General features: G+C 37.9%; 2 pseudogenes; both read left to right on the forward strand.

Moving 5' to 3' along the window:
• The first annotated feature begins 204 nt into the window (after positions 1–204).
• On the forward strand, positions 205–7,606 carry LOC129498804 (cytochrome c, testis-specific-like; annotated as a pseudogene).
• On the forward strand, positions 1,629–1,779 carry LOC129498982 (U2 spliceosomal RNA; annotated as a pseudogene).
• Positions 7,607–24,855: the final 17,249 nt, after the last annotated feature.

Consider the following 24,855-nt stretch of genomic DNA (forward strand, 5'->3'; position numbering starts at 1 on the left):
TGTTAGAGTCCTGGGATTGAGCCCCTGCTCAGGAGGGAGTCTGCTTCACTTTCTCCCTCTGTGTGCTCTCTATCTCTCAAATAAATAAAATACTTTAAAAACATATCATTAGTAGTCATTTCAAAGTGATGGACTTTTTTTCCAGCTTTGCAAATCTGATTTTTTTTTTTTTGGTTTTGGTTTAATGTTTTGTTGCAGAACAAAATGGGAGATGCTGAAGCAGTCAAGAAGATATTTATTGAAAACTGTGCTCAGAGCCACAGAGTAGAAAAAGGTGGAAAACATAAGACAGGTCCAAATCTCTGGGACCTTTTTGGAAGAAAACAGGACAAGCACCAGGATATTCTTTTTCTGATGCTAACAAAAACAAAGGTAAAACCTAGGCAGTTGTGGGAAAGAACTGGAAACTTTGTAGCAAAGAGCAAAAGCACATGATTTGATATTTTAATAACTTTCTAGTTTACATTAAAAATGAAATTCTCATGTTTGTATACTGAGATATTGATTTATATAATAAAATCTATGTTTAAATAACTAGTCTCTTTTTGATCAGAGGAATTAGCAATTCTCTGTGGCATAGGTTTTTATATAAGGTATGTCATTTTGTGCAATACACTTATGTTGAAAAAGTATGAGCTAAATTAAAAAGTTCAAATCATATTTTAATGGCATAATGGTAGTTTTCTATTTGTAGTAGTGATTCTTAGCAGAGTAGGGGGATTCTTTTTAAGATTTTATATATTCATTAGAGACACAAAGAGAGAGAGGCAGAGAGACATAGGCAGAGAGAGAAGCAGACTCCTTGCAGGGAACCCAATGGGGACTCGATCGCAGGTCCCCGGGATCACACCCTGAGCTGAAGGCAGATGCCTGAGCCACCCAGGCATCCCAGAGTAGGGGAATGCTATGTAAATAGTTTGAAAACATATATTCAATGATTTCTTTGTTTGTGGAAGGTAGATAGATGGCAGTTAAAATGAGAAAGCATTTTAGGGTTGAAAATAAAAATGGTTTGAAAAAACTATAATATCTTTGCAAAGAAATTTTTTTAAGACTTTATTTATTTATTCATGAGAGAGACAGAGAGAGAGAGGCAGAGACAGAAACAGGCTCCATACAGGGAGCCTGATGTGGGACTTGATCTGGGACTCCAGGATCACGCTCTGAGCCAAAGGCAGATGCTTAACCACTGAGCCACCCAGGCATCCCTTTGCAAAGAAATTACTCCTGGGCATACATATATATACATACATACATATCATTAGCACTCACCTCAAAAATAGGTTACAACTCTAAATAGATTGCAATTCTATTTTGAACGGTTTTTTGGAGGCCCAGCATTTCCTACTGTTCTGAATTTCAGATCACTACAATATTACTATTTGGAAAGGTTTTTGTTTTGTTTTTGTTTCTTTTTATTCTTTTTATTGAGGTGAAGTTCACACATTAGCCATTTTACAGTGTCTGAGTCAGTAACATTTAATGTGTTCACAGTATTGTATAATCAACACCTTTCTGTAGTTTCAAAACTTTTTCATTACTCCAGAATTTAGGTTTTTGACCCATTTTCACTTAATTTTTTATAGAGAGGGAATAGTCCTACTTCATTCTTTTGCATATGGTTATCCATCACTTCTTGGCCTTTTGGCTAAGATCAAGTGCATGTGGTTATCCAGTTATCTCAGGCCCATTTCTTGAAAAGACCATTCTTTCCCAGTTGAATGGTCCTGATACCCTTCTTGAAATTCACTTGGCCATATATGTTAGGGTTTACTTCTGGATATTCAGTTCTATTCTATTGGTCTGTATATCTATCCTTATAACAGTACCCACTATTATTATTAATAATATTAACAGTAATAATAATAATTATTATAACAGTACAGTATTATTACTGTAGTTTTGTAATAAGTTTTGAAATTAGGAGGTATGAGCCCTCCACCTGTTTTTTTATTAGATTGGGAGCCCATCCTACTACAGTGAGACCTCATTTCAACTTAACTAATCACATCTGCAATGGCCCTATTTCCACACAAAGACACATTCTGAGGTACTAGGAGTTAGGAATTTAATGTATCTTTATTGAGAGAACATCCCTAATAAAGAACCATATATATATTATAAAATAAATACATAGATAATTGATAAAATGCTTATATTAAAATAAAATAGAATAAAATTTAATCCTTGGTAAAGCATGCTTTAGAATCTTTTTAAACATCAGTGTCATTGTTATGCACAAAATATCATTCTGTTTAGTATGTGAAAAAATCATGTTAATAAATATTCTATAATAAAGAATTTGTCTGGTCTTTGTCCTAGGTTTCTAGGAGGGAATCTCTAAAACCTTAGAATTTCCCAAGTGATAAGAATGTTTCTTTTAAGTTTGGGCCCTGGGACCACCACCTGAGTTTATGCTAGTGAGATGACTTATGGTAGGCTCCCAGATAGTTTCAGGATGGAGGTGGCCAAGGTTGAAAGGCCAACTATGTGATTAGAGAGTTGGAGCTTTGGGCTCTGTGACATATCAGTCCAACCTTAGGGTTAGGGGATAGGAGCTGGAGAATGAGTTCCACCACATGGCTCATGATTCAGTAGGCAGTCTTATGTAATAAAACACCAATAAAAACTCTAGCCATGTTAATTGGAAACTCTGGTTAAGCTTCCTGGTTGGTGAGCACAAGGTGTACTAGAAGATTCTCTAGGGACAGGACCCAGAAGCTCTGTGTTTGGGACTTTCCCAGACTTTATCATATGGATCTCTTTATCTTGCTGGTCCTGATTTGTATCCTTCATATTAAAACTGTAAGGATAGTGCTTTCCTGAGTTCTTTAAATTGTTTTAGCAAATTATCAGACTTGAGGGGGTCCTGGTAACCCTCAAATTTATAGCCAGTTGGTTAGAATTTGAGGTGGTCTAGGACCCCAAACTTGTAGCTGGTGTCTGAAATGAGGCAGAATTACTGGGGTCTATGGAGTCTGTTCAAATTCAGGAAGTTAGTGTCAAATTCTAATTGCATGTATTGCAATAGGATTTCTAGTTGATAGACTATTGAATAAATCAACCTGAAACTTGGATTTATTATTTGAATTTATATGGTTCTTTAGTTTTTAAAGTAATATTTTTCTATAGTGTCATTTTATTATTTATTGACACATTACAAGAGCTGTTAGCTTTTGAGTTCTAAGTTGTAGACTATTTATAACCTGATATTTATTTCTCTAACTGATAATATTTAGAGGATTTTATCGTTAGCATCATTGGAAATAATATTAAAACTAATTACAAATCTTTTATTGTAGGTTGTTGTCAAATATTAAAAGCTGTATAGAAGGCTTGGTTTTAACATTATTCAAGAATTAGTAATAAAATTTCCTTAAGTCAGATAATTTAAGTAATCTTTGTGACTGGTGTGGGGATATAATATTACTATTTGTTTTACTGATTGCATAATAATAAGTAGCAGAATGAAATTGAATCCCTATATACATCACTCATAAAAATTAACTTGAAATGAATTAGAGAACTAATTAAATTAAATCTAAGACTTGAAACTCTAAGACTTCTAGAAGAAAACATAGGGAAAAATTTCCTTGACGTTGGTCTTTGTAATAATCTGGACATTGACACCAAAAGCACAAGCAACAAGAACAACAGGCATTAAGTGGGATTACATCAAACTAAAAAGCTTCTGCACAGCAAAATAAATAGTCAACAAAATGAAAAAGCAGCCTATGGAATGGGAGAAAATATTTGCAAATTTTGTATCTGGTAAAGGGTTGATATTCAAAATATATAAAGAATGGATGTAACACAATAGCAAAATAAAACAAAACAACAAAACAATTAAAAAATAGGCAGAAGAACTGAATACTTTCCCACAGAAGACATATAATTGAACAACAGGTACATAAAAAAGTGTTCAACATCACTAATTGTCAGGGAAATGCAAATGAAACCACAGTGAGATATCACCTGATGCCTATTAGATCGCTATCAACAGAAAGACAAGAAATTGTCTTGTGTATTGTGTCAAGTGTTGGCAGAGATGCAGAGAAAAAGAAACACTTATGAACTGGTGGTAGAAATGCAAATTGGTGCAGCTACCATGGAGAACAGTGTGGAGATTCATTAAAAATTAAAAGTAACTGTCATACAGCCTAGTAATCTCATCCCTGGGTATGTATCCAAAAGAAATGAAAACAGGATCTGGGAGAGATATCTACATCCTATGTTCATTACAGCATTATTTACAATAGCCAAGCTATGGAAACAACCTATGTGTTTGTCAACAGATGAGTGGAGAAAGATGTGGTAAATGTATATATGATAGAATGTTCAACTCTGAGAAAGAAGGAAGTTTAGCCATTTGCAAAAATTTGGATGAACCTTGAATGCATTTATGCTGAGTGAAGTAAGTTGGAGAAAAAAATATAATGTCACTTACATGTAGAATCTTAAAAAGTCAAATTCAGGAAGTTTTAGGAAGCTGGCAGAGTGGGAGGATCCTGAGGGACACACTGAGATAATATAGTGAGATCTCTGCAACTAACTCTGAAAACTGGCAGAAGAGACCTTCCACAGCCAATCACAAAAAGAAGTTCACATCAAAAAGAGTAGAAGGGGTGGGAACACAATTTGGAATCAAACCCCCAAAACACAATAGGAGGGACATCATAAGCACAGAGAACCAAGAGAATCAGACTCCACACCAGGCACAGGGGGTTGGAACTGGAAGAGAAATCCCCATATGTTAATATGGCTTGAAAATCAATGGGGCTTAACATCAGGAACTTCAACTTCAACAAAAAGATATAGAATATAAAAGAACCAGTCAGAGGTGAAGAATTCAATAATTGAAATAAAAAATATGCTAGAGGAAATCAAGATTAGAGGAGGAAGAGGAACTACCAGTGATATGGAAGACAAGGTAATGGAAAGCCATCAAGCTGAACAAAAAATAAATAAATAAATAAATAAATAAATAAATAAATAAATAAATAAAAAATAAAAGATGAGAACAGGGTAAGGGACCTCTTCAATACCACCAAGCATTTTTTATTATAGGGATCCCAGAAGGAGGAGAAAGAAAGGGTGCAGGAAACTTATTTGAAGAGATAATAGCTGAAAATTTCCCTAATTTGGGGAAGGAAACAGACATCCAGATCCAGGAAGCACAGAGACCCCCCCCTAACAAGATGAACCCAAGGAGTCTACACCAAAACACATAATAATTAAAATGGCAAAAAGTACTGATAAAGAGAATTTTAAAACAGAAAAAAAGAAATGAAAACAGTTACATATAAGGGAAACCCAATAAGACTATCAGCTGATTTTTCAGCAGAAACTGCAGGCCAGAAGGGAGTGAAATGTATTCAAAGAGTTGAGGGAAAAACTTTCTAACCAGAAATATTCTGCCCAGAAAGGTTATCATTCAGAACAGAAGGAGAGATAGAATTTCCCAAGCAAAACTTAAAGCAGTTCATCATCACTAAACAGGTCTTATAAGAAATATTAAAGGAAATTCTTTAACTGAGAAGGGAAGGCCATAATTCAAAGTAAGAAAATTATGAAAGGAAAAAATTTCACAGGTAAAAGGAAATATAGTTTATGTAGTAGATTAATCACTTTTAAAGCCAATATGGCTTGGGACACCTGGGTGGCTCAGCGGTTGAGCATCTGCCTTCAGCTCAGGATGTGATTCCAGGATCCGGGATAGAGTTCCACATTGGGCTCCCTATGAGGAGCCTGCTTCTCCCTCTACCTTTGTCTCTGCCTTTCTTTCTCTGTGTTTCTCATGAATAAATACATCTTAAAAAAATAAAGCCAGTATAACAGTTAAAACTCAAAAGTAATAAACTCAGTTAAATCTACAAAAACTAGTGAAGGGATACACAAAATAGATAAAATATGGTATTTATATAAAACATGGAGGGGGGAGTAAAAATTTACTGTTTTTAGAATGTGTTTAGGACCATCAACTCAATATAGATTGCTATACATATAAGCTGTGATGAATGACTCTAATGGTAACCACAAATTGAAAACTTGTAATAATAAATAATAATAAATAATTTAAAAATAATAAAGAGAAAGGAATCTAAATATAAAAATAATAAATAATAAATAATAATAATACATAATAAAGAGAAAGGAATCTAAGTGTAACACCAAAGAAAGCCATCAAACTATAAGGGAAGAGAGCAAGAGAAGGAAAGAATAGAGAAGACTTATAAAAACACCCCAGAAAACAATTAACAAAATGGTAATAAGTATATATAACTTATCCTTAATTACTTTAAATATAAATGGACTAAATGTTCCAATCAAAAGGATAGGGTGACTGAATGATTAAAAAGAATAAAGACCCATTTATATGTTGCCTACAAGAGATTCACTTCAGATGTAAGGACACACATAGACTGAAAGTGGAGGGATGGAAAAAGATATTCTGTGCAGATGGAAATCAAAAGGTAGAAGCCTTCTTTTAAAAATGGAATGTCTAAAAAAAAAATGGAATGTCTGTGTTTTCTTCTTCAATCATGGCTCCCTTGACCCTCCGGAGTGTCAATTTGAACTTAGGGAGACTTTCACAGCCAGCTTATATACACTCTCCTCTTTTTGGGCCAGAGGACTATGACTTGCTACTTAGGATATGTCACCTACTTTGGAGAACTTGTCTTCTTTTGAGATAATTAGTGATAGGTGTTCTCTTACTCTGGTCCAGGCTTTATGATTTTGGCAGTGTTCTCATTATATCAAGTTTGGAGTATAGGTGCTCCCTGAATATTTTATCAAAAATGGAGTTAGCATTTCTGTTTCTCTGTGTCTGTATTCTTTTTGACTGGTTTTAGAAAGGAAAAAAAGAAAGAGACAACCGTTCTCTCATTGTAAAACTGGATTCCTGAAATCATAGACTTTTGACAGAAATTTGGACAGAGGCAACATCCTATGATTGGAAGAAAAAATAAGAAATTCTTGACTTTAAGTCATCTTGTCTCCTAGGACAAATTCTCTGTTTGGATCATTTACTCATCTGCAATGTGAGGGGTTAGATTAATTTCTAAGATCTCTTCTAGAAGGAACTCTGTGATTCTAGGAGGGTGGGGGTACTGCTTTGGTTGGCAGTTTATTGGTGTACCTTGGATTATGCTGAACAGCATGTGAGTATTAGATTTCTATAGGGAACCTGGAGAGTAGAGCACCAAAGACTAATTTTAGAATTTTCTTGTAGGTCAGAAACTGTAAGTATTCCCAGTTATGGTGGCCTTCCTATTGAATCTAAGAGTAATCTTTTGTTCACATATGTGGGTCACATCAGAAAGTAAGCCTTACAAATATAACTACACAAACTTAAAACTTACTTTCACCTTTATAGGTATTATCTGGGGAGAGGAAACTGACGGAATATTTGGAGAACCCAAAGAAATATATCCCTGGAACTAAAATGGTCTTTGCTGGTCTTAGAAAGAAGAGTGGGAGAAAAAAGCTTATTCGATATTTGAAACAGGCAACATCTTGCAACTTAGAAAATATTAGTTATAAGCCAAAATTTTCCAATATCAAATATTGCATGTTTAAGCAAGTGATATTTGATCTTTTCTGATCAGCCTGTAATAAGTTTAACATTTTAAAAAAAGGTTTAAATTTTTGATTGTGTGTAATCTACTAATCAGATGCCTTTCTGAGTTTGGACTGACTTTTGTCTGCTCAATAAGGTCAGCATGGAGGAGGAGAGGGAAGAAAACTAAAATCGATTGTGCTTCAGTAGTCCCTACAGGCACAAAATATTTTATAAGCCTAGAAGCTGCTATTGACGATGAAAATAATTTTCACATACTTATTTCTCTGTAACTGAAATGTAAATATGGCAGACCTTAGCTTTAGTTTTCAGTAAGCTATGTTTGGTTATACATTTGCCTTTATTATAACTTTATTGTATTTATTGTTATAGCTTTATTATAAGTAACTTTAAGAAAAAAATAAAGTCAATAATTGATCTTATCTTAGGAATATTATTGGAACAAAAGGCAAATTTTTGACCATGAGGGATATAAAATAAAACCTAGAGAGAAGGAGAAAAGTATGTTCTACATTAATAAGCATTTATGTGACATAACATATAGCATTTTTACATTAATCTTTTTATGGTACCTTTCTAATCCAGAGTAATGGAAGGCTGGACTGCACGGAGAGATGCCACGTACCCTGAGAAAGAGGAAGAAAAAAAATAACCCTTACCATTAATTGTAAAGACCTCCTACCTCACAGTAAGTAGCTATGAGGCATGGCAAAGCAAGTCCACCACAGGGCCTGTGTGGAAGAGAATAGTGGTTCTGTGTGGTGTGAGGTGGCCCTGAAATAGCTATGCAGTCCTACAAGCTCTCTATTACCCAAGTGTATGGCCTAGTGCAAGAAAGAGAAGGTATTTCCTTACCAAAGACTTGGGTAATGGACTGGTCAGGAGTCATTATGGGTGAGAATAGGATATCCATTATCTAATTTCCACTTCACAACAACACCCCATAAGGTACATTTTTACCTTCTCATTGAGACTTGTGCCAGAACCAGCATTTGGATCTTCTGCCTCAATTCCTGGTGACTTTTTACCATATCCTAGGGAAAATATGTTAGTTAACTTATGCTACTACTTAGAAGTCACCCTAACCCCAAATTTTCAAAGTGAAGGGAATATTGAAAAAGCTGTGATTTTCAGAAGGTTTTATTAAGTCAGCTCAGGGCTTAGACTCAATTTTAATGCTTCTGGCAAGTGGGAGCTCAGTGCCACTACTGAATAGAAGAGTGTGTCCCTGGGGACCAAGGTACACTTGACCAAGTTGAGCTTATTATTCTCTCCTTGGAGAAATTCTTTGATGAGGACAGAGACATCTGTAGGGACTCCAAGAGTATGTTAAGGATGTTACCAGTCTCAGAGCTGAGTTGGGTTTGCAAGGATATAGAATTTGGTGACATACCTCATATTTTAATTTACATGGGACAGAGAACTCTGTAAGAAAGAACTTGAACTTAATTCATATTTGTAATTATAGGTCAGTTTTATACAACTCTGACAGGTTTGGTGGCTTTGACAAAAAGCCACATTGCAGGGAAGAGCAAGAAGGAAGCCCTTGTGTTTGGAGTTTAAATACTTTTTGCCCTAAGAGAAGCAGGAAGAAGATAATGTGAGGAGAACTGAGATGGTAAAGGTCAGTTGGATGGAAATAAAGAAGTATTAAGTAGATTTTTTGCATTTAAAAAATCAAACAGTGATAAGATGTTGAGAGTTGCTTTACATTTGTGTTTATCTTTGTAAGAGCAAAATAAATACCTCTTTGCTTGTAGTGATGTTTCTGGTATTAGAAAAAAGTTTGGGGACGCCTGGGTGGCTCAGTGGTTGAGTGTCTGCCTTTGGCCTAGGACGTGATCCTGGAGTCCTGGGATCGAGTCCTGTGTGGAGCCTGGTTCTCCCTCTGCCTGTGTCTCTGCCTCTCTCTCTGTGTCTCTCATGAGTAAATAAATTTTAAAATCTTTAAAAAAAGTAAGAAAGAAAAAAGTTTTGGGGAAAATTTGCAAATAAATACAGTAATTAAGATTCTGTAGTATGATAGGCTTTATTATTGAATTAATGTATGTGGTCTCTGAGAGGCTTAAATCCATTTTGGGTCAATTTATATGAAGGGATTCTGGGCACTCTGTAATTTTATCTTGTGTCATCAACTGTGTTTGCCATAGTTCTGTATGGTTCTTGGTTAGGACTAGTCACGTGAGACATCTGCCTGATTTTAGAAAGCAGCAGAGTTAGGGAAAAGCCTTCACATTTGTACGGTCAGTGCAGGGCGCCAGGTGCAACCCACACCTGTTGCTCATCTGTTGACAGTAGCCTTCATGTTGTGGGGCAGCAGCTGGGCCCTCAGTTTCTCTAATGCCTACCAGATCTCTTTTAGTTTGAGTCTTGGGCCATCCATGTAATAAAGGTCTGGAATGATGAGAAACAGACAAAACGATACCAATTTGTCCTCACAGGTTTGTCCTTCCTGTGTCTACTTTGCTTCTCCTCCTTCCTATCTGCCCTACTGACCTATAGTAACTTTAGGCCCATCACCAAATGCAGAGTCAAACTTCCACAGCCTTCCCCAGTTCTCCTTTGTGCACTTAGCAACTTTGCTCTGATCCCCGAGGTGCTCCCTTCTGGACCTGTGTTCCTCTTCTCAAATTGCGTAAGGTCTCCTTTAGTAATCCCCTCATTCCCATCGCTCACAGTGGTCCAGCATTCCTGGTCAAACCCTAACCGATACGGGTAGTGTGTCTGTGTAGCATACCTCCTTATGATAACAAGAACTTCAAAGGGGATTACTCTCTAGGTACTCTCCAACCTAAATTTGAGGTACTTTGATGAGCAAAAGAAAATATAACGAACTTGACAACCTGTAAGGTGGTCAAGTTACTGGAGTTTGCCATTGTCTCCTAAACTTGAATTAAAGATTAAATAGAAAAAAGATTCACATTAATCAGAGAACAGATTGCTATGAAATCTTTAAGAAGTATCCTTGTTTTATTTTTTTTAAGATTTTTATTTATTTATTCATGAGACAGAGAGAGAGAAGGAGAGAGAGAGAGAGAGAGAAGCAGAGACACAGGCAGAGGGAGAAGCAGGTTCCACGCAGGGAGCCTGACGTGGGACTCGATCTCCAGGATCAGGCCCTGGGCTGAAGGCAGCGCTAAACCGCTGAGCCACCTGGGCTACCCAGTATCCTTGTTTTATAGGACCATTATCAGGAACTGAGAAACTTCAGTAGAAAGGAAATGTTAATGCTGATTGCATATCAACAAAAATATATTTGGAAAGTATTACAGTTGGATGATTATATATGATTTATCGCTTTTAGCATAGGCAATTCTAAAATATGTCTTGGTAAGGATCTGAAAGAATGAAGTGTCGTTTCATTTCATTAAGAATGTTTCAGTAAGAATGTGAGATCAGTTATCTTGGCAATTATTTGTGTGTTTCAGAAGGAACAGGGAACTCTTCAGAAAGCAGGGAACATTGTTACTTGCTGTGTTCTTAAAATTCTTTATACTAGCAAGTGAAGTACTTTCCAGATGAAAACCTCTAGTCATTGGTTCTTGTGGAAAACAACATGTTATTTAGTTCAAGAAGAATAATTTTTAATTGAACCCTCGTGTCCCACAAGATGTTGTATATAATATAGCATGATTTTTAAGAGTATTTGCTTATTCTCCCTCAACATCACATTTTTCTAAAATATTAACATAGGGAAGAATTAAGAATTAAATTTTCTTCTCTAGATTTTTCACTCAGTGATCATTATCATCAACTCGTGAGTTCAAAATCACATTTTCTTCAGTCTGAATTCCTTGTTCTCCACAAAGCAGGGACTCATTTAAGCACAGAATATTATGGTTGTAGAGGCAGGTAGGACTGGGGCACCACCATAGGGGTGGGGTGTTGCATGAGGGCATAAGGGCTGATGACAGGCACTAAGAAAGCAGAGGAAAGGCTGCAGAAAGGGGCACTATTTATTACATTTGGAGGATTGGGCCAGATCTCTCATTTTCAAATATACTTCATGTACAGAACCATTTGTTTCTCTTCACCTAAGCCATAAATTCATTAGGTTTATCGCCTGTTGTTCAAGCCATTGTAGGTGACGATTTCACTCACCAAATATTTGATCCCTACGTAATATGGATCACCTTTTTCTAGCTCCAAATAAGCAGTTTCCATGTTACACACTATCTGGTGCTAAGGACAGGGTTACAGAGCAGCATCCTACTTCTAGGTAGCAGTTTCTGTATTAGTCAACTCTGCTATAGTAAGAAAATCTCATGGACTTGGGACAACAAAAACATTTATTGCTCATTCACAGAGCATGTAGCCTGTGGTCAGCTATGGCTCTGTTCTAAGTATCTTCTCATTCTGGGACCCAGGTTAAAGAGGAAGCACCTATATGGGACATTCCCATTCTCGTGGCAGAGGGAGAGATCAAAAGCCCTAGAAGAAGCTCCTGATGATTCTTCATAAAACTTCTGCTCAGGGATCCCTGGGTGGCGCAGCGGTTTGGCGCCTGCCTTTGGCCCAGGGCGCGATCCTGGAGACCCGGGATCGAATCCCACGTCGGGCTCCCGGTGCATGGAGCCTGCTTCTCCCTCTGCCTGTGTCTCTGCCTCTCTCTCTCTCTCTCTCTCTCTGTGTGACTATCATAAATAAATAAAAAAAATATTAAAAAAAAAACTTCTGCTCAGCTATGGCATATGTTATGTGTGCTCACATTCCAGTGACCAAAACATAAGTGGCCAAGCCCAATGCCAATGAGGTGGGGAGGTATGCTCTCCCTGCAGGAGGAATGTCTAGTCAAATAACAGTAATATGTCATCCTGTTAGAAGGAAGAAGGTAGTGAATAATGGCAATGAAGATACCATCTACCATAAACATGTGTAAGCATTTCCTTTGCTCATATTTTCATTCAGACCGTCGCTCTGTTGGACCCAGCCTCTTTGCTCTTTAATTTACTTATTGCCTGGGCCAATCACACCCTAGGTGCTAGCTTTGCTCTATTTTTTAAATTTATTTTTTATTGCGGTATAATTGACACCTATCAGTTTCAGGAGTAAAACACAATGATTCAATATATGTTGCAAAATGAACACTATTAGTGAGACTAGTTAGCATCCATCACCATGTGTAGTTACAAAAACTTTTTTCTTATGATGAGAATATTTGTTTATTCTCTCAACATCTTTCAAACATTCAATGCAGCATTATTAAACTATAGTCATCATGGTATACATTTCATCCCCATGACTTATTTTAAAACTGGAAGTTTGTGCCTTTTGACCCTGTTCACCCATTCCCCCATCTCTGGCAACCACCAACCTCTTTGCTATGAGTTTTTGTTTGTTGTTTGTTTGTTTTTTTTTTAAACTATGAATTTATTTTTTAAAATATTTATTTATTTACTTATGATAGACATAGAGAGAGAGAGAGAGAGAGAGAGAGAGGCAGAGACACAGGCAGAGGGAGAAGCAGGCTCCATGCCAGGAGCCCGACGTGGGACTCGATCCCGGGACCCCAGGATCGCGCCCTGGGCCAAAGGCAGGCGCCAAACCGCTGAGCCACCCAGGGATCCCCTGTTGTTTGTTTTTTAAAATTCCACATTATAAATGAGATCATAACGGTATTTGTCTGACTTATTTCACTTAGCATAATGCCATCCAGGTCTATCCATGTTGTTGTAAATGGCAAGATTTCATTTTTTTTCGGGCAGCCCAGGTGGCGCAGCGGTTTAGCACTGCCTGCAGCCCGGGTGTGATCCTGGGGACACTGGATGGGTCCCGCATCAGGCTCCCTGCATGGGGGCCGCTTCTCCCTCTGCCCGTGTCTCTGCCTCTCTCTCTCTCTGTGTCTCTGTAATAAATAAATAAATAAAATCTTTAAAAAAAATTTTCATTTTTTTCTATGGCTGGATGATACTCCATTGTATGTATATACCACAATTTTTTATCCATTCATTCATCAATGGGCCCTTTGGTTCTGCTGTATCTTGGCTATTGTGACTAGTTCTGCAATGAAGAAGGGGATGCATCTTTTCAAGTTTGTGTTTTTACCTTCTTTGAGTAAATACCAGAATTGGAGTTGCTAGGTCATATAGTAGTACTTTTTTTTTTTTTTTTAAGATTTTGTTTATTTGGGAGAGAGAGAGAGCGCGCAAAAGCCATGGGTGGGGGGCAATGGGAGAGGGTGAGAAGATGACTCTCCACTGAACTTGGAGCCCGATGATGGGGCTTGATCCTAGGATCCTGAGATCACAACCTGAGCTAAACTCAGACACTTAAGTGACTGAGCCACCCAGGTGCCTCTTGGTAGTTCTATTTTTAATTTTTTAAGGTACCTCCATACTGTTTTCCATAGTGACTGCACTAATTTACATCCCATCAACAGTGCAGAAGAGTTCCTTTTCCTTCACATCCTTGCCGTTTGTTATTTCTTGTCGTTAATAGCCATCCTAGTAAGTGTGAGGTGATATCTAATTATAGATTTGATTTGCATTTACCTGATAATTAATGATGTTGAGCACCTTCTCATATGCCTGTTGACCATTTATGTGTCTTTGGGAAAATATCTTCTGCCCATTTTTAAAAACTGGATTGTTTGTGGGGTTTTATGTTTTTTTTTTTTGCTGTTAAATTATATGAATTCTTTATAAATTTTGATGGTTAGCCCCTTCTTAGTTATATGATTTGCAAATACTGTCTTCCACTCAGTAAGTTGCTGTTTCATTTTTTTTTATCGTTTCCTTTGCTGTACAGAAGATCTTTAATTTGATATAGTCGCACTTGTTTATTTTTGCTTTTCTTGCTTTTGCTTTTCGTGTTAGGATAAAAGAATCATCGTGAAGACCTATGTCAAGGAGCTTTCCATCTATGTTTTCTTCTAGGAGTTTCATGGTTTCAGGTTTTGCATTCAAGTCTTTAATGCATTTTTTAGTTAATTTTTGTGTTTGGTATAAGATAGTTGTCAAGTTTCATTCTTTTACATGTGGCTGTCCACTTTTCCCAACACCATTTATCAAAGAAACTGTCCTTCCCTACAGGTATTCTTGGCTCATTTGTCACAAATTAATTGACCATATATGCATGGGTTCATTTCTCAGCTCTCTGTTTTGTTCTGTTGATCTATACTTCTGTTTTTATGCCAATATCATACTTTTAAAATTATGGTAGCTTTGCAATATAGTTTGAAATCAGGGAACATGATGCCTCCAGCTTTGTTTTTCTTTTTCAAGATTGCTTTGGCCATTCAGGGTCTTTTGTAATTCTGTACAAATTTTAGGATTATTTATTTGTCCTATTTCTGTGAAAATGCCATTGGAATTTTGATAGGGTTTTGCATTGGATTTGTAGATACTTTGGGTAGTGTGGATATTTTAACAATACTGATTCTTTCAGTCCTTGAGCGTGGAATGTTCTTCCACTTATTTGTATTTTCTTTAATTTTTTTCATTAATGTCTTGTAGTTTTCAATATATAGGTCTTTTACTTTCTTGGTTAAATTTATTCCTAGGTATTTTCTTCTTTTTGATGCTATTGTAAATTTAGTCGTTTTCTTAATTTTTCTTTCTAATAATTCATTATTAGTGTATATAAGTACAGCAGATTTTTGTGTACTGATTTTATATCCTGCAACTATATTAAATTTATTAGTTCTAATAGTTTTTTGATGGAGTATTTACGGTTTTATGTATAATATTATTGTATCTGCAATTAGTGACAGTTTTATTTCTTCCTTTCCAATTTTGGTGCATTTTATTCCTTTTTCTTGCCTATTTGCTCTGGTTATGAATTTGAAAATACTGTGTTAAATAGAAGTGGCAAGAGTGGGCATCCTTGTCTTATTCAAATCTTAGAGATAAAACTTTCAGCTTTTCACCTTTGAGTATGATGTTAGCTGTGTAATTGTCATATATGGCCTTTGTTATGTTGAGGTACATTTCCTCTATCCCCACTTTGTTGAGAGTTTTTGTCATAAATGGGTGTTGATTTTTGTTAAATGCTTTTTCTGCATCTATTGAGATGATTGTGTGGTTTTTATCCTTCATTTTGTTAATGTGGTGTATCACATTGACTAGTTTATGGATATTGAACCATTCTTCCATCCTGGGTATAAATCCACTTGATTATGGTATATGATCCTTTTAACGTATTGCTGAATTTAGTTTGCACCCTTCTTTTATATTAGTTCTTTAAGTAAAAACCAAATCATTCACTGTGAAATTTCCCCCATTTTTTCCTCTTTTTGTTCTGATATTAGTAGTTCTACACTTTGAATATTAATATTAATTGTGGGTTATTATTGAATACAAATAGTATCATATGGCATTTAAGAATATTTGTGATTTCTTATATAGATTTCATTGGTTGTTATACTCAATCAATGGTATCTTATGTTATCACTTGTACTTTAATGTAAATATTTTATCTCCCTAGCTAGACTGTAAATGTTCTTTGAAGAAAGGGATATCCTTACATTATATCTTCAATGTCTGACTCAGCCACTGATAATTTAAGAAAATTTAGCAAATTACCTTATAAAAGATCAGGGTATTTTTAAAATAATTGAATCTGCCCATATTCTACTAAGTTTGAGTTTCTAAATGTAGAGAAAATAGTTTGAAATAGTTAAAAGTCAATAATTTATTTTATCAGCAAATCATTCTTCAACAAGATACTTTGATTATTGCTAATTTTTCTTCTGAGATAAAATATGTATTGATTTTAAGAAGAAAACAATATCTAAGGCATTTATGGCATGATATTGTAGTGTATTTTCCTCTCTCTTTTTAGAACTTTTTATTGGGTAAATTTGACATCAACATTGTGTAAATTAAAGGGGTACATCATATTACTTTGATATATTTATATATTATGGTTGTGGTTGTAATACTTATCATATTACATACTTATAGTACAACATTATTGTCTGTGTTCAATAAACTGTGCATTACATCTCTGTGGCTATTTTAGTATGTGTTACAAGTTTGTACCCTTAAACACCATCAATCTTATCCCCTTCCTGCTTCCCTGGTAACTACTATTTTACACATACTCTCTCTCCCTTTTTTTTTTTAATTTTTGGTATATGTTTGACTTTTTTAGATTCTACATATAAGTGATATAATACAGTACTTGTCTGATTTATCATATGAAGCTTATTTTTCTACCTTCATTGGTCATCATTGTTCAGCTGGGTATCTTTGAAATTTTAAAAATTTGCCCTCTAGGTACTTAGTATTCTTTAATATAATTATGAATGCAGTGGCTTATTGCTCAGAGTGGTTTCAGTTTCTAAATTAAAAAAAAGATAAAAGAATAAGGAAATGTGATTTAATGTAAAAAAATTTTAAATGGAGAATTGAATGTATTATATTAGCTTGAACAAATACCAAATATTTATAGCAGGTATCTGACCAAAATGTGTGGAACCATGAGGACAGATTACACTGGAAGACAGAACATAGCTTTATAATATGAAAGCAGATAAAACTTCATAGAAGATGTGACTTTCAAATAGTTCTTAATGGAAAATAGAAGTTTGAGAGCCAGGAAAGGGGAGAAAGGCATTGAGGAGAAAGCCCAGAAGAGAGAAGGGATCTGTATGCTTTGAGAATTTTCGGCAGGCAGTAGCAGACGATAAGGAAAAGGAAAAGAAGAGATGGAAAATAGCAGTGATGAAGGGTCTTCCTCTTCCATTAGTTTCTCAGGGCTGTTGTAACAAATTACCACAAACCTGGTGGCTTAAGAAAACAGAAACTTATTCTCTGATAGTTCCAGAGACCAGAACTCCAAATTCCAGGTGTTGGGAAAGTTAATTTTTTTCTGGATGCTCTGAATTCATACCATGTCTCTTTCCCAGCTTGTGGTGGATGGCCAGCAATCCTTGGTATTCTTTGGCTTGTAGGTTCATCACTCCAACCTCTATATACTTCTGTCTTCACATGACCTTCTCCTCTATGTGTCTCAGTCTTCTCCTCTGTGTCTTAGAAGGAAAAGTGTCATGGGATTTAGGACCTATTCTGAGTTTAGGATGATCTTATCTTGATATCCTTAGTTAAATCTGCAAAGACTCTCTTTCCAAATAAGATCACATTCACAGTTTCTGGGAGGACATATCTTTTGAAGGGTTACCATTCAACCCACTGCACATCTTTGACAAGGACTTAATCCTATAAATAAAAATTTATAGGCTAGTCTGTGCCATTATTACACTTGTTATGTGGAAGACAACACTGTTTGGTAGAGAATGGATAAATGAAGACTTGAATTAAGTTGAGTAAGTTTGGAGAAAAGCTAGATTCAAAAAGAGATTTCTGAGGTAAGATAATCCTCACATTGAGTGTTTAAGATGGAGAAGAATGAGAGTGATCTTGAAAATGATAAATTTGAGGTGTCTGTGAGACATATAGGAGCAAATGCTTTGTAGCAGTTGGAAATGTGGGTTGGGGATTTAGGAGGGAGCTTGTGTGATTAACTGTTAAATCAGTGGCTCCCAATAAACCACATCTGTGAATATTCACATTCTTGTCACTCCTCTGACTGCATTTGGCTATGATTGGCTTTGGCCAATGGGACATTAACAAATATGATGCAAGCTTGATAAGCCTTTGTACAGAAGGGCAGCATGGCAGCAGTACCTTTTATATGATGGAGAAAGTAACTTTCACCTTTATGCTAATCTAATTTACCCTTTGTGGCATATATTCATCTACCCAGTTACTTTGTAAATTTATTATTGTCTTGTCAGTTACTGTGGGTTACAAATTTGTACTAGATTAAGATGAAATCACTACTAGGATAGAGAATAACAATTTAAAACATAGACACATGTTAAGATTCTACACAAATAAAATGGGGGAAGAAAGTTCTTACAAAACTTAAAACCAAGTAAGACACCTGTGATGGTTAATTTTGTGTCATCTTGAGTAGGCAACAGGGTACCCAGATTAAACATTGTTTTGTGGTGTCTGTGAGGGTATTTCTAGATGAGATTAGCATTTGAATGAAAGACTCAGTAGAATGCCCTCTCCTGTGGGATTGGACACCAACCATTCATTCCACTGACGTCCTAAATAGGACAAAAGGTGGAAAAAAGGGAAGTCAGCCCTTACCAGTTGAGCTGGAACACCCCATCTCATCTTCTTCTGCCATTGGACTGGGATTTATATTATTACTCCCCTTGTTCTCAGGTCTTTGGACTTGCACTGAATTATACCACTAGCTTTCCTGGATTTCCAATTTATAGACAGCATAGCATGGGACTTAGACTCTATAATCATGTAAGTAAGTCTCTCATAAGAAATATCTATATGTATGTATGTATGTATGGATGGATATGGACATAATACTTTTTGGTTTTATTGGTTTTGTTTCTCTGGAAAACCTCAGATATACAGCTTCTCAGCTTTTGGATTTGGCATAGACCATGACCAACTTCTGATACTAAATTCCTGTAAAGATAAAATATAAATATCTCCATAGAACTTACAGTTTAGAGACTTTTAATCTTTTTGGAATTGGAATAACCCTTTTTGTTTGTTTGATCCCATGGACCTCTATTTCCTAAAATAATAATATGCCAATTTTAATTTTTTTGAAGTGAATGTTTCATTTTGAAAATTGCATCAACATATCTGATAATGCCTATTGTTGATATAGTGAAAATCTGTTTTTGGAGATGGATGATTAGGAGACAGAAATTCATTGGGCTTCAAGATAATGGTTTTAAGTTGTGGGATGTTCAGAAGGATGGGATGAAACCAGAAGCAGATCAGCGGTTGTGCTAAGCAGATGACTTTGGAGGAGTTATGTGTCTGCTCTAGATCTCAGTTTCCATGTGTGCAAAATGAGAGTGGATTATTAAATGATCTCTAAAATTCCATCTCATTCTAAAATGTAATGGATCCCCTTTGGAATGACAAAAGTTATCTTGCATGTAAGCCAGTGCTTTAACAGAAAGAATGATCAATCAGTAAGGAATCAAAAAGGAAACCCTTGATCTTAAAAACTACAAGTGAGAAGGTCCCTATAACCTTCTCTATTCTTCAGTGAGAGGCTACTTGGGCAATATTTCTGGCTTGGTGGAAGGGAGAAGGGGTAGATAGAGAGGGAGTCTGTAGAGCTTCTTCCTTGAGCTGATTGATTTATCATCACAATATCATACCTTTTCAGGGTTAGTGCCCTACAATGGGGTTCTGTTGGCTGCAAATGTAGAATCTGTTACAGACAGTTTTGGTGGAATTTACAGAATTACACAGAGAGGAGGGCATAATTGCAGAAAATTGTTTGAGCTTATAGCATCCATTATTTCGTAAGGGGATGTCTTCAAGGTTCCATACTGGGCCAGATATTTTCCATTTGTCCCTCCATAGCTTATATAGATCCCTCTTTGTCCCTGCTACTCTCTACCTAGGAAGGGTAACCTATATGGATTCTTTCAACAAGCTCCAGCACACCTTCTAGCTTCTAGTTGGGTCTAGTCATGATAGGAGGGAGAGAGAATGAGTTCAAGCTATTTATTCCTAATACCTCTCCTTTGAGGTCAATTTGAGCTGTTGATATCCTTTGACAGGCTGTCACTACTCCTCTGAAAGCAGTTATTACTATATAAGCCTCTTTTCTTTTGGGTCCTGGTGACCTTCCCATCATGTCTAGCAGTGGTGACTTCTCTGTTGCCGCCAGTCCCAAGTGTCTTCACTATCCCAGTAGTTTGCTTATATTCCACCTTTGTAATCAGTCTCCTTGTAAATTAACACTCTTGAATTACTTTGAGTGTGCTCTGTTTTCTCTTGGGACCATGACTAATGCATACCATTCTAAAAATTGAAAATGAAGAGGAAATGACAATTGGGGCCACATCAACACACATCTTACTATGCAGCCTTCCATCACAGCCCTTTGGACTATCTTATGAGTATTCCCTGTCACCTTCTCACTTTCTTCTTCAACCATTGACTCCTTCAGTGACCTCAAAAACCGAGTAGGGAATAAGGCTACAGCAAATTCAAAACCAAGCCAGAAATGCTTAATTCATTTTCCCACCCTTCCTAGTATTTTCTACTCCAACTGCTCTTGGTGCTGTAGACTGTGCGATCCTCAATCAAAGGCAGAGGTTTTATCTTAGTCTTCTTTTGCTCCCAGAGCCTGGAATGTGATAAATGCTAAACAACTGCTTTTATAATGAATATATGGAAGATGGGATTAAGGAAATGACTATTTATTAAACCTGTTTCCAAGCAGACTAGGGCTGGTCTACTTCTCTCTCTTCTTTGAGGATACTCAGTGCTTTTCTTACCTCATGCACAACATTGCTGCTGATTTATAACAAGTCATGGACTGGTAAATGTTTTTTTTTTATAACAGCTTTATTGAGATATAATCCACATACCATACATTTCACCTATTTAAAGTGTACAATTCAATAGATTTTAGATATCCACAGAATTGTGTAACCAGCACAATTAATTTTAGAATATTATTTATCTCAAAAAGAGACTCTGTACCTCTTAGTAGTCATCTGCCACTTCTCTATGTTCCCTCCCCTCATCTCCTGGCAACCACTAATATATTTTCTGTGTCTTTGGATTTGTCTGTTGTGGACATTTCATATAAATGAAGTCATAAAAAACATGGTCCTTCGTGAGTGGCTTCTTTGACTTAATGTTTTCAAGGTTCATTCAAGTTGTAGCATATGTCATTATATGTATAATTCCTTTTAATTATGGCCAAATAATATTCCACTTTATGGATATACCACATTTTATCCATTCATCAGTTGATGGACAATTGAATTGTTTTCACTGAATGTTGGTGAATGTTTAACAACTAGCAATCTGGAAAAAAAAATCCCAATTTGTAGCATTTGTTGATTTCCATCATGTAAATACTTCCATCCTGACTGACTGCAAGCTACATAATAATCACTGAACACGGAGTTGGAAAGAGATGCTAAATAGGCTCTTGTAAGCCCCTGAAAGCCAGGTCCAGCATACCACTTTGACCATCTTTACTGATGTTCCATTCAAGTTACCGGAGATGTGATCACATGCAATGAGGTTTCCATACACTATTACTTTGCATGATAACAATAAATATAGAAGTAATACAGCAGCTGACATTTATTGAGCACTTTCTTTGTATCAGGCACTGTGCTAATCATTTTTAAAATTTTAATTATTTTTTTTAAAGATTTATTTATTTATTTATTCATGAGAGGCACAGAGAGAAAGAGGCAGAGACACAGGCAGAGGGAGAAACAGGCTCTATGCAGGGAGCCCGACGTGGGACTCTATCCCCGGACTCCAGGATCACTCCCTGGGCTGAAGGCAGGCACTAAACCACTGAGCCACGCAGGGATCCCCTAAAAATTTAATTCTTTTTTTTTTATTTTTTTTTTAAATTTTTTTTTTTTTTATGATAGTCACACACACACACAGAGAGAGAGAGAGAGAGAGAGGCGGAGACACAGGCAGAGGGAGAAGCAGGCTCCATGCACCGGGAGCCCGACGTGGGATTCGATCCCGGGTCTCCAGGATCACGCCCTGGGCCAAAGGCAGGCGCCAAACCGCTGCGCCACCCAGGGATCCCTAAAAATTTAATTCTTGATCACCGCTATTTCCTTAGCAGCCTACATCTCCAAACTATCAATATTCTGTGCTTGATTCACTGTCTCCTAGGTCGTCTTCCTCATGTTTCTTAAAAATTCCAAATATATTACATCTCACATCTCTGGCATTTGCTTCCTCTACCTCGTGCATTAATTTTTGCAGATATCAATGTAACTCATTCCCTCATTTCCATCAATTCTCTGCTCAGGTGTCTCCTCTGAAAGGCCTTTCACTACCTCATCCCTTTATTTAATCCTTTGCCAAGTTTTGTTTTTCTTTACGGCACTTATCACCAATGTTCTCTTATTCTATATATTTATTTTCTTATTTGTGTATTGGTTGTCTCCCCACCATAATGTAAGCTCCATGAAAGCAGAGTCTCTGTTTTGTTCACAGTTGCATTTTCAGTGTGACAGCCATGTTCTTAATTATGCTAACTAAGCTGGGAAATTTGGAATTTTTGAATTGGAGGCTTTCTTCTTCCTATCTGCAACCCTGGTGCTGTTAGAGGAGTGTTTAGAGAACATTCTGCTCCCTCCCTGCATCTCTGTTACTAGCCTAAATCCTGGCATCTATAGGACTCAGCTGACACAGGTGGAAGACAATCCAGTGACGTAGCTAAGAGTGTGCCTCACTCTGGAACCAAATGGATCTGCACCCCAGCTCTAGCACCCACTGACTGTGCACCATGGGTATGATACTCAACTTCTCAGTGTTTCTCTATCTTTCAAATGGGAAAAAACTCCCTAACTCATAAGTCTGTTGTGAGGATAAACTGATATCTTAAAGTGATCAATGCTGGGGTGCTTGGTTAAGGTGTCCAACTCTTGAATTCAGCTCAAGTCATGATCTCAGGATCTTGAGATCCAGCCCCGAGTCTGTCTCCAGCACAGAATCTGTTTGAGATTCTCTCCAGCTCCTCCCCCTGTCGCAAATAAATAAATAAAATCTTAAAAAAAAAAACCATAAAATGATCAGTGCTGGGGTGCCTGGCTGGCTCAGTAGGTAGAGCATGCTGATCTCAGGGTTTTGAATTCAATCCCATGTTGGGTGTGGAGTCTACTTAAAAAATATATATATTAAAAAAAAAAAGATCAGTACATAGCAAGTACTTGATACACCTGTGTGCTCAGCTCTGAGGCCATCTGGCAGTAATCTTCATTTACTGTGCAAGTCAGCTGTGTGGCCTGCCATGTGGAAGCACTGTAAAATTCACTGATTGCTTCCTTTCTAGCTCTTTTCTATTACTGCCACTGCTGGCATTCTGTAAGATAAGAGCATGTCTAGATTGTCCTGCTGTCCCAAGGTACTGGATAGTTCCCAGTCTGCTTTTGTTTCTCACAAAAGGAGACCCTTGAGCATCAAGAAAGGGTTATCAGTCTGCTGTTCTTTCCTGGAAAATCACCTACATTTAACCACTAGGTTTGGAAAAGGCTCAAGGGAAACTTGATGTTCTTCTCAGTCTAACTAGCTGAGACAAGCCAGATCTGGAGCATCCCTAAGTCTGGAGAAAGAAAAGCTTCCCACAGAGGAGAAATCCTTACCCATAAGACCTAGGATGTTGGTAGGAGGGGAAGCATTGGTGGCCTTGCCAGACATAGTGGAGAAAGAAGGAAGAGATGGGAAGTCATTCATGAAAAGAAGAGAAACCACCCAATTTACAGGACTGGCTTGGAAGGAAGCCCCCCCCCCCCCCCCAGGCCCTTAAATCCACCCTGCTATTTGCTCCTGCTAGGCAAGGTCACCCTAATCCAAGGAACCGTGTTTTAACCCCTCCACCCCTAACATGTACCACCTTTCCCCACTCCCCCAGGCCCATGCATTTGGTTAAAGTCATAAGCTAGATGGGAAAATTCATTTGCTAATTTCGGGGAAATCCACTTCCATTAATATTTACTGACCGCCCACAGGAGCTGGGCAGTCTTCTTCGCGGGCAGTCCCAGGAATCCTAGGAACCGACAATCCACAGTCACATCCCAGAACATAATCCTCCCTGTCTCTGAGCATCCTCATTTCCTCGGAGTCGGCTTCGAGGTCTGATCCCCCGCAAGGCACCAACACTTCCTCGGACTTGGGCTCCCCTGGGGCCTCCTGGAAACGCTGGAGGATTAAGGGGCGGGGAATTGGGAGGGCTGGGGAGGTAAGGGAGGGAGGAGGGGGAAGGAACTCGGTGCGTTTCACCCCTTTAATCGTGTTCAATCGGGAGTCGGCCGCGTTCCCAGGCGCCGATCGCGCGGCCCAGAGACCCTTCCAGGGACCGCCTGGCCCCCGGGCGGCGGACTCGGGCTGGCCGGGCGCCCGCGCCTCCCGCCGCCGCGCCCTCCTCCCGCGGGCTCCGAGCCTGTCGGGGCGTGTCCCGCCCCACCTCCCGGAGTCTCGGCGGTCCACTCGCCGGGCGGCGGCGGCGGCGGCGGGAAGAACGCGGGCTCGGGGCGCGGGACTGGAGCCGCGGGCGCCGCCGCAGCTCAGTGGGCGCACCTGCGCGGAGCGGGAGCGGCAGGACGCGGGCGCGGCTCCGGCCAACCCCTCCCGGCCTCGCAGCGAGGTCCCCCCGCCCGCAGAGCCGCGCCGCGCTGGGAGAGCTGCGGGGAGGGCATGTGCAGGGCCAGCTAGAGGGCTGGGGCAGGGGCGCAGCTGGTCCGAGAGTAGTAGGGTGGCCCTGAAATGTCTGGGACC

Source organism: Nyctereutes procyonoides, unplaced genomic scaffold (assembly GCF_905146905.1).
Source record: "Nyctereutes procyonoides isolate TBG_1078 unplaced genomic scaffold, NYPRO_anot_genome, whole genome shotgun sequence".
In the NCBI taxonomy this organism is placed as follows: domain Eukaryota; kingdom Metazoa; phylum Chordata; class Mammalia; order Carnivora; family Canidae; genus Nyctereutes; species Nyctereutes procyonoides.